Source organism: Battus philenor, unplaced genomic scaffold (assembly GCF_028537555.1).
Source record: "Battus philenor isolate CCGP_79_NKW_IND1 unplaced genomic scaffold, ilBatPhil1.0.hap1 SCAF_13, whole genome shotgun sequence".
Classification (NCBI taxonomy): domain Eukaryota; kingdom Metazoa; phylum Arthropoda; class Insecta; order Lepidoptera; family Papilionidae; genus Battus; species Battus philenor.
The window spans coordinates 8,217,104-8,229,401 of NW_027181675.1; the positions used below are offsets into that span (position 1 = coordinate 8,217,104).

The 12,298-nt window shown below is 33.1% G+C and overlaps 5 non-coding genes across 5 annotated transcripts; 1 reads left to right on the forward strand and 4 right to left on the reverse strand.

Annotated features, from left to right (window-relative positions):
* The first annotated feature begins 712 nt into the window (after positions 1 to 712).
* On the forward strand, positions 713 to 784 carry TRNAP-UGG (transfer RNA proline (anticodon UGG)). The gene has a single exon. It is a non-coding gene; the product is annotated as a tRNA-Pro (tRNA).
* A 1,050-nt stretch (positions 785 to 1,834) lies between these two features.
* Positions 1,835 to 1,906, reverse strand: TRNAP-CGG (transfer RNA proline (anticodon CGG)). Its single transcript has one exon. It is a non-coding gene; the product is annotated as a tRNA-Pro (tRNA).
* Positions 1,907 to 4,045: 2,139 nt separating this feature from the next.
* TRNAP-UGG (transfer RNA proline (anticodon UGG)) lies at positions 4,046 to 4,117 on the reverse strand. Its single transcript has one exon. It is a non-coding gene; the product is annotated as a tRNA-Pro (tRNA).
* A 770-nt stretch (positions 4,118 to 4,887) lies between these two features.
* Positions 4,888 to 4,959, reverse strand: TRNAP-UGG (transfer RNA proline (anticodon UGG)). Its single transcript has one exon. It is a non-coding gene; the product is annotated as a tRNA-Pro (tRNA).
* Positions 4,960 to 9,610: 4,651 nt separating this feature from the next.
* Positions 9,611 to 9,682, reverse strand: TRNAP-UGG (transfer RNA proline (anticodon UGG)). Its single transcript has one exon. It is a non-coding gene; the product is annotated as a tRNA-Pro (tRNA).
* Positions 9,683 to 12,298: the final 2,616 nt, after the last annotated feature.

Consider the following 12,298-nt stretch of genomic DNA (forward strand, 5'->3'; position numbering starts at 1 on the left):
AAGTATTACAGCTCTAATACGATAATTTAAATAAAATAAACTTTCTTTAATATACGACAGAATTCTCATATTCCTGTAGACTGTCGTAATTTTTCTATAAACCTCTAATGAGACAAAGACGAAAAAGATGATGCGAAATTATTTCTCCAAAAAATTTTGTCACTTTCAGACAACGTCCCTTTAATTTTACATTGTATTCTTCGGATTCCTTCACTCACTGCAAGGAACAAGTTACCAATTCATCATCATTTTGCTATAATATTATGCGAGACTTAATGTCCAATCCTATATGATGATCATTTAATAAGTATTGGTATATTGCCGAGACGAAGATTATCCTTTTTCTTTTCACCCGATAAACGCCCACTGTAAGGCATAGGCCTTCCTTAAAAATCCTCACAATACTTACGCTGTCCGCCTCCAGTAGCTTTCTGCGACCTTAGCTAAGTCATCGGTCCACCGAGTGAAGATTGTTTGGAAATAATGATTATATGTTAGAGAGTATACGCATTAAAATTACGTTCATTGTTTTGAATCTATTAAGCGTATAAAAATAGCATATCATAGTTAAAAGATGATATATAATCACCATCATCTTGCGTAGTATCCTTACCCTAAGAATACCTTTAACAAATTGTATTAAAAAAAAAATTCTTATAACAACGTGGCCTAATCGGTGTAGTAGTTGCATATTTGAAGTATAATTATAAGCGGCTCGTTGGTCTAGGGGTATGATTCTCGCTTTGGGTGCGAGAGGTCCCGGGTTCAAATCCCGGACGAGCCCAAGACATTTCTTTTAACATGTTAAAAGGAAATAAAAGTTTAAGACCTACTTTATAAAAAATGGAATATTTAGAATGTACACAGCGTTTTTGGTAGCATGACACAATGGCTCCCTCAGGAGCATTGGCTTGGGCTGACATTACTAGTTTGTTACCATCCAAGAACAAGGTGGTACATGTGTTGTAATATAATAATATATAATAATTCATTATTATTACTTCTTTATGTTTTGCGTTAACAGAAGTTCAGAGTTATTGCTTTCTAAAGCAAATTGAATACCTGATTTTTTAGAGAATCAATATTTTTTCTACGAGACACTGACCTAATACAACGTTCAAAACTATGCAAGGCTTATTCATGACAAAGAAATGAAAGGTACACCTTTTGAAAAATACGTTCCAGTTCCTTCGCCCATCATTCCTGTCGTTTGCTCGCAGGGTGGTTAGCGATAATGTTAAAAGAAATAAAACAGTATATATAAGTAGGTACCAATTAAACTGCACATAAAATACGAGTAACTAGTCAATTGATATTAGGAAAATAGACTAAAATAAAATAAGACAAGTGTAGTAATGTATTAAAAAGTCTGAAAAATTTGTTTGTAAACCGAGACCCTGATCCCAACAAATAAGGGGTACGAGAGGCCTCCAATAGCGGTGGCCATTAAAAAAAATGTTGCGAATACCACTCATTTCACACATAGTAAGTTATTCTTAGAACTCGTAAACATTTTATTTTAAATTAATCTTGTACACGGAAAGATTCAGATAATGGTTATATTCAGATAATTAATGGTTTTAATAACTGGAATTAAATAGTTTTGCACGAAGAAGTACGAGGGATAAAATTGCATGAAGTTCAGGTTTACGTCAGGTTTACGTTTAATAAAAGAGAATAATAACAATAAATTTAAAAAAAAAAAACGAAAAAAAAAATGTAATCATACTTAAAATATTGTTTTATCTTTCTCTTGTATATTGTGGTGAACCCTATTAATAAAATTTTGCTTTTATATTTTCATTCCAATATGACTATAACAAAAAGGATAACAGGGCTCGTCCGGGATTTGAACCCGGGACCTCTCGCACCCGAAGCGAGAATCATACCCCTAGACCAACGAGCCGTTCGGTAAATAGTACAAATTGAAAAGTCATAATTGTTTCATATTTTCAAAGATTAGTAACGCAGTACATATTAATTAATTGCTTTCTATTTAAATTAAGCACAAAATTTATCAACTTAATTAATCATTCAGTTTTTTCAGTTTATAAAACAAATTAACGAGAAACGTGTAAGTAATGTACAATTTGACACTACCACGGGTTTTGAAATCCTGCGCAATACAGTTTGTCCTCGAAATCTTGAAAGACTAAATACTTTGTGTAGACAGCTTAGCGCATCTTAACTAATAAAATAGAGCTAGGGAATTTATTTTCTTTAATTATATATGGGAAGGGCACATCACTTTTTAACCCGAAAGGTGTACAGGTGACGACCACGAGTCGGTAGACGCGAGGTGGGTAGGCCCCACAGTAGGTAGACCGTCGATATAGTCAAGATCGCGAGAATGTGTTCGTTGCGGGCAGCATATGACCGACCATGGTGACCTTACAGTGGGAGCCTATCCGCTAACATGATGATAATAAAAACATATAAGAGAACTGTCAGCAGTTGTCCATAAAAGGTATTTTAGTTTTTATTTTATTTCATCATTTACCATTTTTACAATTTGTGTAATTGGGACTTGATGGCTGTAGGCTTTCTCTACCAGTGAAACCAAGCTCCAACCATTTTTCTGCTTTTTACATCGAATGTTCACAAAGTAAATATTCAAATAAAGATTTTATCTTTCCATTTTTTTATTTAATATCATAAAGGAAGTTATATTATTCCACGAATTTAATCTGTGATATCCTTTCTTTGTTTTGAGGAATATTTGCAATAATGATGAGTAATAAACATAATGCCCTTTGGATTAAAGACAAGGTTATGTGGTATTCTTAGCCAAATATCTTGTGATCTCTCGAAAAGTTATAGTGACATTTTCACTTTATTTAAAAAATATATATAAATTTTATATTTAAAATTGAATCTAAATAAAAGAGATCTTGCTGACATTTAACAGCCGTCACGTCAATTTAATTGAGTTGATATAATTAAACCAATTAATAATTTAAAATGATAATTTTAAATTAATATCTCATTTTCTGTGAACGTGAGCACTAATATAAACATCTCAGTTTAGATGGTGCGATGTCTAAAAAACTATTATTGATGCTTAAATAAAAAAATTAGGATGGATTCGTGTCTCTTGGCAGATTAACTATATCTATATTGCTCACGCTGCAACATCAGTTCTCGTTACAAGACTAGCAGCGTCGTTGCAGACGCAGCAGCGTTAACAAAGCGTTAGTTATCTCTTAACAGGAACCAGAAATAACAAAATGCACCGGTATCTAAACAAGTCCCAAGGAATGCTAAACCTCCATCGTCACTCTCACAGTGCCATAGATGCATCATATCATCCCGTATCCTTCGACTTCTCTTTAAGGTTAAGGAAATGGAGAATCCTCATGTTCCAGGAGAGACCTCATGTTCCATTTAAATCTTCGTCACGGAATGGCCGAGTATCCCCTGGGTATCAACCTAAGCTTTATTTTCAAAAACCCTGGACTTACGGTGTCTTGGGAATGCACTATATATTCATGGCCATAACTTGCTTGTCCAATATTCTAATGTCGTTTGTACTACGTCATGATATAAATTTATGTTATTTTCCCCGATGTACCAAAATGCGACTTTTGACTCTTGCGCTTTACATTTAATTGATACTTGTAATATTAAATAAATTGTCAAATTCATTCTTTAATAATGCAGCCATCCATCGACTAGTTTTCAGTGTGGAAGTTCGCGGTTTCAGTTAAAACTTCAACAGAAGAACTTTAAAAAGCAATTTAGTAAAACGTGGTTCCGGGAGACGAATGAATTGTTGCAACAGTCACACAGCTGTCCAAGTTACTGCGAACGTTAATGCTTTGGCGATATTATTTTGCTATTTAATTATAAAATAATTTATTTAATTGCAATCCATTGAAAAAGGGCCAGTAACTTAATATTTAACAAACACGTTTATTATTCACAACGCGTTTTTTTCAATTTCATTCAGAACGCGTGTCCTTTGAATTAACTTTTACGGCTTTCGACACGCGTGATAAGTTAAACCATTTTTTTTTCTAAAGAAAGTCTGCACAAAAAAAATCTCGGGCTCGTCCGGGATTTGAACCCGGGACCTCTCGCACCCAAAGCGAGAATCATACCCCTAGACCAACGAGCCGATGTGTACTACAGCCATTTAAAACTATATAAAGATTTATGAATAGATATAGTTTTTCAACAAATACTTTTTTCAAATCAAAATTAAATACGTAATTTATATAGAAATCATCAACTTGTTATTTTATTGGAAACCGGCAATACCAAAACCGATACCAATTACGTCCCAATTTAGCAAAATAACAGTTTTATTTTGTTTATGACCATACAGATTGTGAGTTTCAAGTCTACAATAGAATCTATTGTTTCTGTATAGATTTAATCTGGTTAATAGCCCCGGGGACCCTATTCACCGAATCGCAACAATTAGTTTGCAATAAAATGATCATTTCTTTAGCTTTCTGACATACCGAACCGTGCCGATGTAACTTTTAAAAATTATAGCTCATATAGAAAACCAATTTTAATGAATACAGACTATAAATTAGGTTTTATAAAAATAAAATTGGTTTTACTTGAAAAAAGGAGTTCATATTATTTATTAAACAGTTATTATAAATTATTATACTGTAGTACAAGTTTGTACAAGTTATATAAAGTAAATTGACCTGTCAATTTCTAAAAGGATTACAAAGTGAAAGTTACGTCTTATATCATAAGCCTGTCGTTCAAGACCAAAGTATATCTACAATATTATTTACAGTGCGATGTTATTCATAAGTATCTGCATGAAAGTCAAGTAATGGTCACATCTAAAGTTAAACTTTCAGGACGTCTTGCTGTTAAGTTAGTAAAGAATTAATTCCAATTTTTAAAATAAAAGTGGTAGTAGGGCTCGTCCGGGATTTGAACCCGGGACCTCTCGCACCCAAAGCGAGAATCATACCCCTAGACCAACGAGCCGATGTTAAACTTAGTCAACTTAGAAAACTACTTATTAAATTTTCAATGGCATACATTTATCATAATAGCAGCAAAAACCGCTCCAGCCTCAATCCAAAAAGAGTAAAACAGGGTTTTACATTTTCAAAAACACTTTTAGAACTTATGTTTTTCAAATCTTCGAAATCTTTTTCCATTTAACAAAGTTATTGACCCCTTTTTTAAGCAAAATTGCGTCATATACTCCGAATCTCGTATAAGAAATGCTGCATAATCTTAGCCCTGTTTATCTCTCCTTGTCATATCATACGGGACATCTAAGTAAGTATTCATAACAATTGAGGTCAACAATCTTTGGGTGCACGTTTGTTTCAGTGGTTAAACCTTCGATCGTTTGATAAATACGGAATTATAACTACATACGAAAATAGCAAAATTTAAATAGTGATTAAATTCAATAAAAATCTGAGGTAATTTTTGTTATGAATGACAATATTCAAAACCGTCAGATGCCTTGTATTTGAACGTCTCTATAAGTTGGCCAAAATTAACACATCTTAGGCATTTTTATATTAAGTCAAGCTAAATCCACTACTCCAGAGTATATAATTGAATTACATTTTCAAAATGGCGATACAACGTAGAAACTTTAAACTCACGACTTCAAACTCAAAATAAAAAAAAAATTAAAAAGTGCGTAACTCGTTAATTTCAATCACACATACATAAATAAAATAAAATAACGGGATAGGGGATCGACAAAAGTTCCTAAAATATAAAGCTTTATATCTACAATAAGCTCTCCGAATACCATTTTATTACGTTTTAGCTACAAAAATACACAAAATTTGATAATAATAAAAAGTCAGTAGTGAAAAAGTTAGTGCTTTTTCACTACTAATACAATAAAAACAATTGTAATACTACGAAACAAGTCTTTCAAAGAAAGGATACTAGATTCGATTCCTCGCTAAAGCTCAAAACTAAGTAGTCAATGTTTACACATACGTCGTTTGGATTGAAGTCATGTACTGTATTCATACCCGCTGTTACTTCAGCCAAAAGCAATAATATGCGGCAGACACGTAACCGTTGGAATGTATAACAATCATTTAATAATGTTTAATTACCGATGTAACAGTTTTTCACGTGTCAGCTTATTTAACCATATTAATCATCGATGTTCGTTTTGTATTAAACATCTGTGCAAACTACATCGAAATTTAAGCTACCTACTTTGTACATAATTTGAAATATTTTCCTGCACACTGTAGTTTTAAATTATATATTTGAAGGTGTTAATTTAAAAGGGAAATAATGTTTGACGTAGTCAGATTTAGCTAAAAAAAACTGGTTTGTTATCCGAACAGCGTCCGAAACTTGTTTATTTAGACTTCTAGGTGACCCGGCACTAATTGTGTTTGTGAGGAAACTTGTTTAATATAGTAAAGTTGAATAGAAGTAACATTTTTTTACAATAAAGCATCTTTTCGGATTGGGAGTAACTTTATTCAAATAATTTAGAATTTTTTATAAAATTAAATTCTACACATTATTAATTTATTGATCCAAAATACTGCAGTACTATAACTAATAATTTTGATAAACACGGTGTTATATGCCATTGTTTACTTTGACCTCTAGCCAACGGTAAGAAAATGCTATTTCATTCACAAAAGAGCAATCTTATTTCCGAATGTAATTAGCTAAATAAACTCTTGGGTATATTACGTATCACATAGACATTTGATGCATACATAAAATACCGCTATTTTTAGTACCACAGAGGCGCGTATTTTTACCGCTACGTCATTACTGTGTTAATAACTGGTGATTTAATAAACTTGTGGTTTTGTAATTAAAATATAGAAGCAAAAACTTGCTTCGTCTTTACAATTGTTTCTTCTTTATTTCTGAACTTCATATCCGTTTTGAAACGCCTTGACGTAATAAATGACAAACTCGTTCCATACCATTCTATCCTCGGCTGTTCTCAGATGCATAGTAAAGAAGCATACACATGGTCTTTCCCCGTCCATTTTGCTGCAACCAGTAATTTAACGCAGTTTTCTAGTTGTCTGTAGGAGACGGGGTCATAAAACTTAGAACTCGTTGGTAGCGTACAATCGAGAAACTGATTTTAATCTAGATTTCTTGAAGTCGACTTGTTAATGCGTTTTGTTATCCACGATGTACGTAACATTTTTCTTCTATTATACATTTCGTGAATTAACCAACACACTTTGTCACGAGTCTCACTTTCGTTGCAAAGGAGTCTTGCCCTGCTACCGCATATTCGGCTTGTTGGTCACAGACCTTTCCTTTTCGCGGCTTTCAAGGAGCATAAACAAACTCCCTCCTGAACTCAATGTCTTCAGGTAGGTTGGTGTTGTCCAGTCAATTACTCTAACGTTTATCTATCTTTAGTTTATAGAAAGCCTTTTCAACTCACTTTCTCGCTTAATTCGCGCTTAGCTTGCGCTCAAAAGAACAGCGTGATGTAATCAGAGGTTAATGATTAGCGTTCAGCCGGTCGTGAATTCGTTTTTTTCACTTCTGAAAGTCTGAAGCATTGAAAATAGTCGCCAATCTAGCCGTGGATGCCGGAACATTCTTACTCATCTTAACAAGATCGTCTGTCAACCTTATGGGTGGATATGAACACTGCGCTTGTCACCACATGGCCTTCACTCCAGAACCTTAAAGCCTCAGCGGCTGTCTATTATGCGCGCTATAATACGCAAGTTTAAAAGTCTTCCTACTGCTATTCGCTACCAATTCGTTACCCTAGGCCTTTCGTTCACATACGGATTTTCTCAATGCTGATTATACTTCCTACAAAAATCTAGGGCATAGCTGCCTCCATGGCTCATGGAGGAACAGTGTCATCATTAGTAGGAAAACAAATTTGCATTATGTTAATTGGTAAGGATTCCAATAGTTAACATATTGTATTTATGTTTTGATATAATAACAACATATTGAGACTTTTTTAGGTCTTAGATGATGAACAATGTAATCACCTGTATATAAATAATACTGCTTCTCTATAACACTGTAGTTCGATATAATAGGTAAGTAATAGTGTACGAAATCCTACGCAACTCGTCTAAGTTCGAGCTTGAGACGTGTTACGTGGCGCCCCAGAGCTAGAATAAACTAACACTTTCGAACTTCTCCATAACGGAACTACATACAATCAGTAAAAGTTACTATCGACTAGTGCCGTATCCGCTATGTTAAATTCAAGATCTTAACAACGACTAGATAATCAAACACAAGAACTTTTTTTAATCAACCTGAAGCATGAAATTTAGATGAAACAGGTCAATTTTTTAATGTATAAGAAAAAAAATAGTTATCACAAAATGCTTTCAAGAGAAAATTAATTAAAATATTGTCTATTACTTGTAAATCGTCATCATTTCAGCCATAGGATGTCCACTGTTTAACACCGGCCTCTCTCATAGATTTCCAAAAGGACCAGACTGCATGCAGCTTCTGCCGGAGTCCTTCATAAAGTCATCGGTCCGCTGTATGGGCGACCTACTCTCACTTCAAAACCAACAGAAATCTCGAGGTAATCCACTTTCTTAAAACATAAGCTGTGGTAACAAAAATTGTTTTTCTTAAGTTTTTTATTACACGACGGGTAACTTGAGTAAGAAAATCAAAAATAAAAGTAATTCGATTTTATTATAGATTGTTAAAGAAGAGAGAGTTCGGTGTCTAAACAGTTGAAATCTATATCCAGTTTTCAATTATTTTGCATTGTCTTGAGGGTCGGAAAGATGCGCCAGTAGGCAACATAGCACGCAGGAAAGCTTTAATCAGCAAGCGCAGCGCAGAAGCACCGGCGAGGTAGTTAGAAATCAGTTAAGGTCGTCAAAAGATGTTGAACGGAGGCCGCCTCCAACTGATTCTATCGGAAATCTATGGAAGAGAGCTATATCCAGTACTGAACTATGATACAAAATTGTCTACGGTACAGCTTGTAATAATGATGGATTTTACCACTCACGTGATATAAACGCAACCATCATGATAAAGTGAGAACCAGCCACCATATCCCCACACAAACGGGCTGAGGCTACAATATGGTAAATATTTACATACGTTCACTATAATTTGGGAATGCGTTAATGATTTTATCATTAATAGTTCGTGTACGCACACTAAAGACTAAATGCTCAATTTTACAATTGTTATAATAAATATAACTTTTATATTTATTAATGATATTTCATAATTAAAAGGAAATTGTAACATAAGGATTTTTATTAATACAATATCATAAACACATACACAGACATGATAATATAGATCCGTGTTTTAGGTACCTTTCACTTCTTTCACCTCAGACGGATCGACAAGAATTAAACCTTTCTCGAATGGTTATAATGACTCATTCTAAAATAACTCCAAAAGAAATTGCTGATATATTTTCTGCATAAAATAACAAGCGCTCTTTTTCGAAAATAACTAGGTATTTAGGAACACAGTAAAACAGTAATTAATTACAGCTTTAATTAAGAATATGGGTAAATAATTGTTAATAATTGGTAATTTTGTTATTGTCTAAGGCACGACTGCATATGTGCTTGTGTTGTGACATTTTGCTATTCGTCATTTAGACACGTTGATTAATAACAATTTGTGTAAAAAAAATTTTGGGCTCGTCCGGGATTTGAACCCGGGACCTCTCGCACCCAAAGCGAGAATCATACCCCTAGACCAACGAGCCGATGGTAAAATGTATAAATAATAGAAAGTAAAGTCAATTTCGAAGTAAACATGACATCATGTAGGTAACTATTTAATACAATAAAATAATATGCCGATCAAACTATATACTCGTAAGTAAACGTCTTCAAAATTGTTTTGTTATATAACAATTTTATTCTTTCCAATTTTTATAAAAGTTCAAGTTAAATAATTAATATTTGATCTACAGAAAAAAATACTCTAAAAATTTGGCGGTATCTGTTTTTCAGATTCTGATTTTAAAAAAAAATTGGGCACTGAATATAAGAAAAATTAAATATAATTTAACATTCGTCAAAACACATGGAAGGTGTTCCGTGTTCTAATAGAAAGTGAATGTATGTTAATGTTTACTATTTATTCATCTTGACTATTGAAAAACTAACTTTTATACGATTTAAATAATCAAAAAATCTTGTATAGTAAGAAAAAACCTTATTATATTTATCATAAATGGAAGACCAATAGCCCTTTTTTACGATAACGTAATTGTCCTTTTGGGGATATGAACTAGTTATACAGGATTTGTACTGCTTAAAATTTCCGCGATGTTTCTCCCACTTTAATCTGAATAGTGGTCAATCATTTTTGATTACATTCACAGTCTATTACCGCCGGTTGTTCACACAGTCTCTTCTTCTTTGCAAATAATGATGAATGCTTAATGCAAGACACAGGTCCCACAGCTCGCAACAATGGCCGGTCTTGCGCTGCCCAAATCTAGGGACGTCCCGCGACTTTAACTATGTTAGCGATCAGTCTCTATTCAGGATATATTGATTCCTGTAAAATGACGCTGGAATATGCACCACCGTTGATCATTAACTCTTGCGGTAAACGCTACGAAGACAGCGAAGTCGTATTGTGGCGACAAATGACATTTAAAAATAACTCTTACGATTCAATACGTAAAACTATATATATATATATATATATATATATATATATATATATATATATATATATGTATGTATATATATAATTAAATATATATATATAAATATATATATATATATATATACCATCTTGAAGCTTGTAAAAACATGCGGAAGCAAAAGCAATATGACGTGCTTGCTAATGGTAAAAAAATAACATCCACAGGAATATTAAACATTCTCCGAAGTTTACAAAGAAAGCACTAGTTAATACAATAATCATTTCAGCCGTAGGTCGTCAACTGCTGGACCTTCCTCATAAATTTACAATAGAACCGATTGCAAGCTTGCAACCTGCGTCTTCCGACAAACTTTAACCTTTGCAACTTTACGTTTGTGCTCTTGGTGAGTGGACGTCCCAGATTGCGCTTGTAGACCGGAGTCTCTTCTCAAGTACACGAGTACTTAATCAAAAAACATAGGTCGAACATATCAAGTGCTTTAAAAAAAACAAAATGGTCGTCCCACACGTCATTCCAAAAAGCTTTCTTTTTTATTATATGACAAAGTGTTTAATAAATTAAAAAGAAACTACGCGCTTTGATTATACAGTGATGGTTTGGTCTGTTACTCCATCAAAACCTACATTTATTTAAAAGATATTTTAATTGCAGATTATAGTTTTGCTACTAATTGCAGATGGAGACAAAAAAATAAAAAACATGACAGTACGTATAATGTACACTTCTGGGGTAATACAGTTATTGTTTAAAAAAAAAACTACATAAGTACTTCTGATTTATCAGAATTGTTTTAACAAGAATAGTTATTTTTTTATTTTCTTTGTCTCTTTAATTCATTGAGAACTGGAATAAAAACGATTATAAATTTATTATTACACTTACTACCTGTTTTGTAACCTCAGTCCCTAAAACTGTTTGTTTTTTTTTCGCCCTTAGCTGGCCTATTGCTTAGCTAAGGTTATTGTCAGAAGCGCAATCGCGAGGTAACTTCATCGCGTCTTACATAACTCAAATTTCGTGATTACTCGTAGTTAGGAGCGACTTTGCTTCTTCAAAGTGTGTTGGAGGACTGCTCAGGTAGGTACAAACTTTAATTACCGCATAGTTTGTACTTGTATTTGCATATTAATTGCAGATAAGAACATCGAACTGAAACTTAAAAATGGATTTTCATTGTTTACACCTAGTCTAATGCACTAGAAAATCTTACACATATATTAAGTAAATATCGTCGTGAATTAAATTTACAGGTAAAATAATACCTGTCCTTTGAATATGAACACAATAAAGTATTTTAATGTATAAAAAGATCTCTGAAATAACGTTAAAGTCATTATCGTACAGGCCTCCCAGATAAATTTCCAATGTGACCGGTTGGAAGCGACTTGAATCCAACAACGACCTTAACAAAGTCTTCGTCCGCCTTGTGTGTTCACGACCTACCCTGAGCTACATTATTTTCCAGATAACATTATTGCAATTTACACAAATAAAATTATTATACAAATATATAATAATTATACAAATACTCATACAATTTATACAAAAAATTAAACAAACAAAAATGTTATACAATAAACACAAAAACTTTTAAACAGTCGATCCTGACCTGATCACACACGCAAAAAATAATGTAGATTGCATTATTCATAAGGCCACAAGGCCATTACGAATTATTGTCAATAAAAATTAATTTTC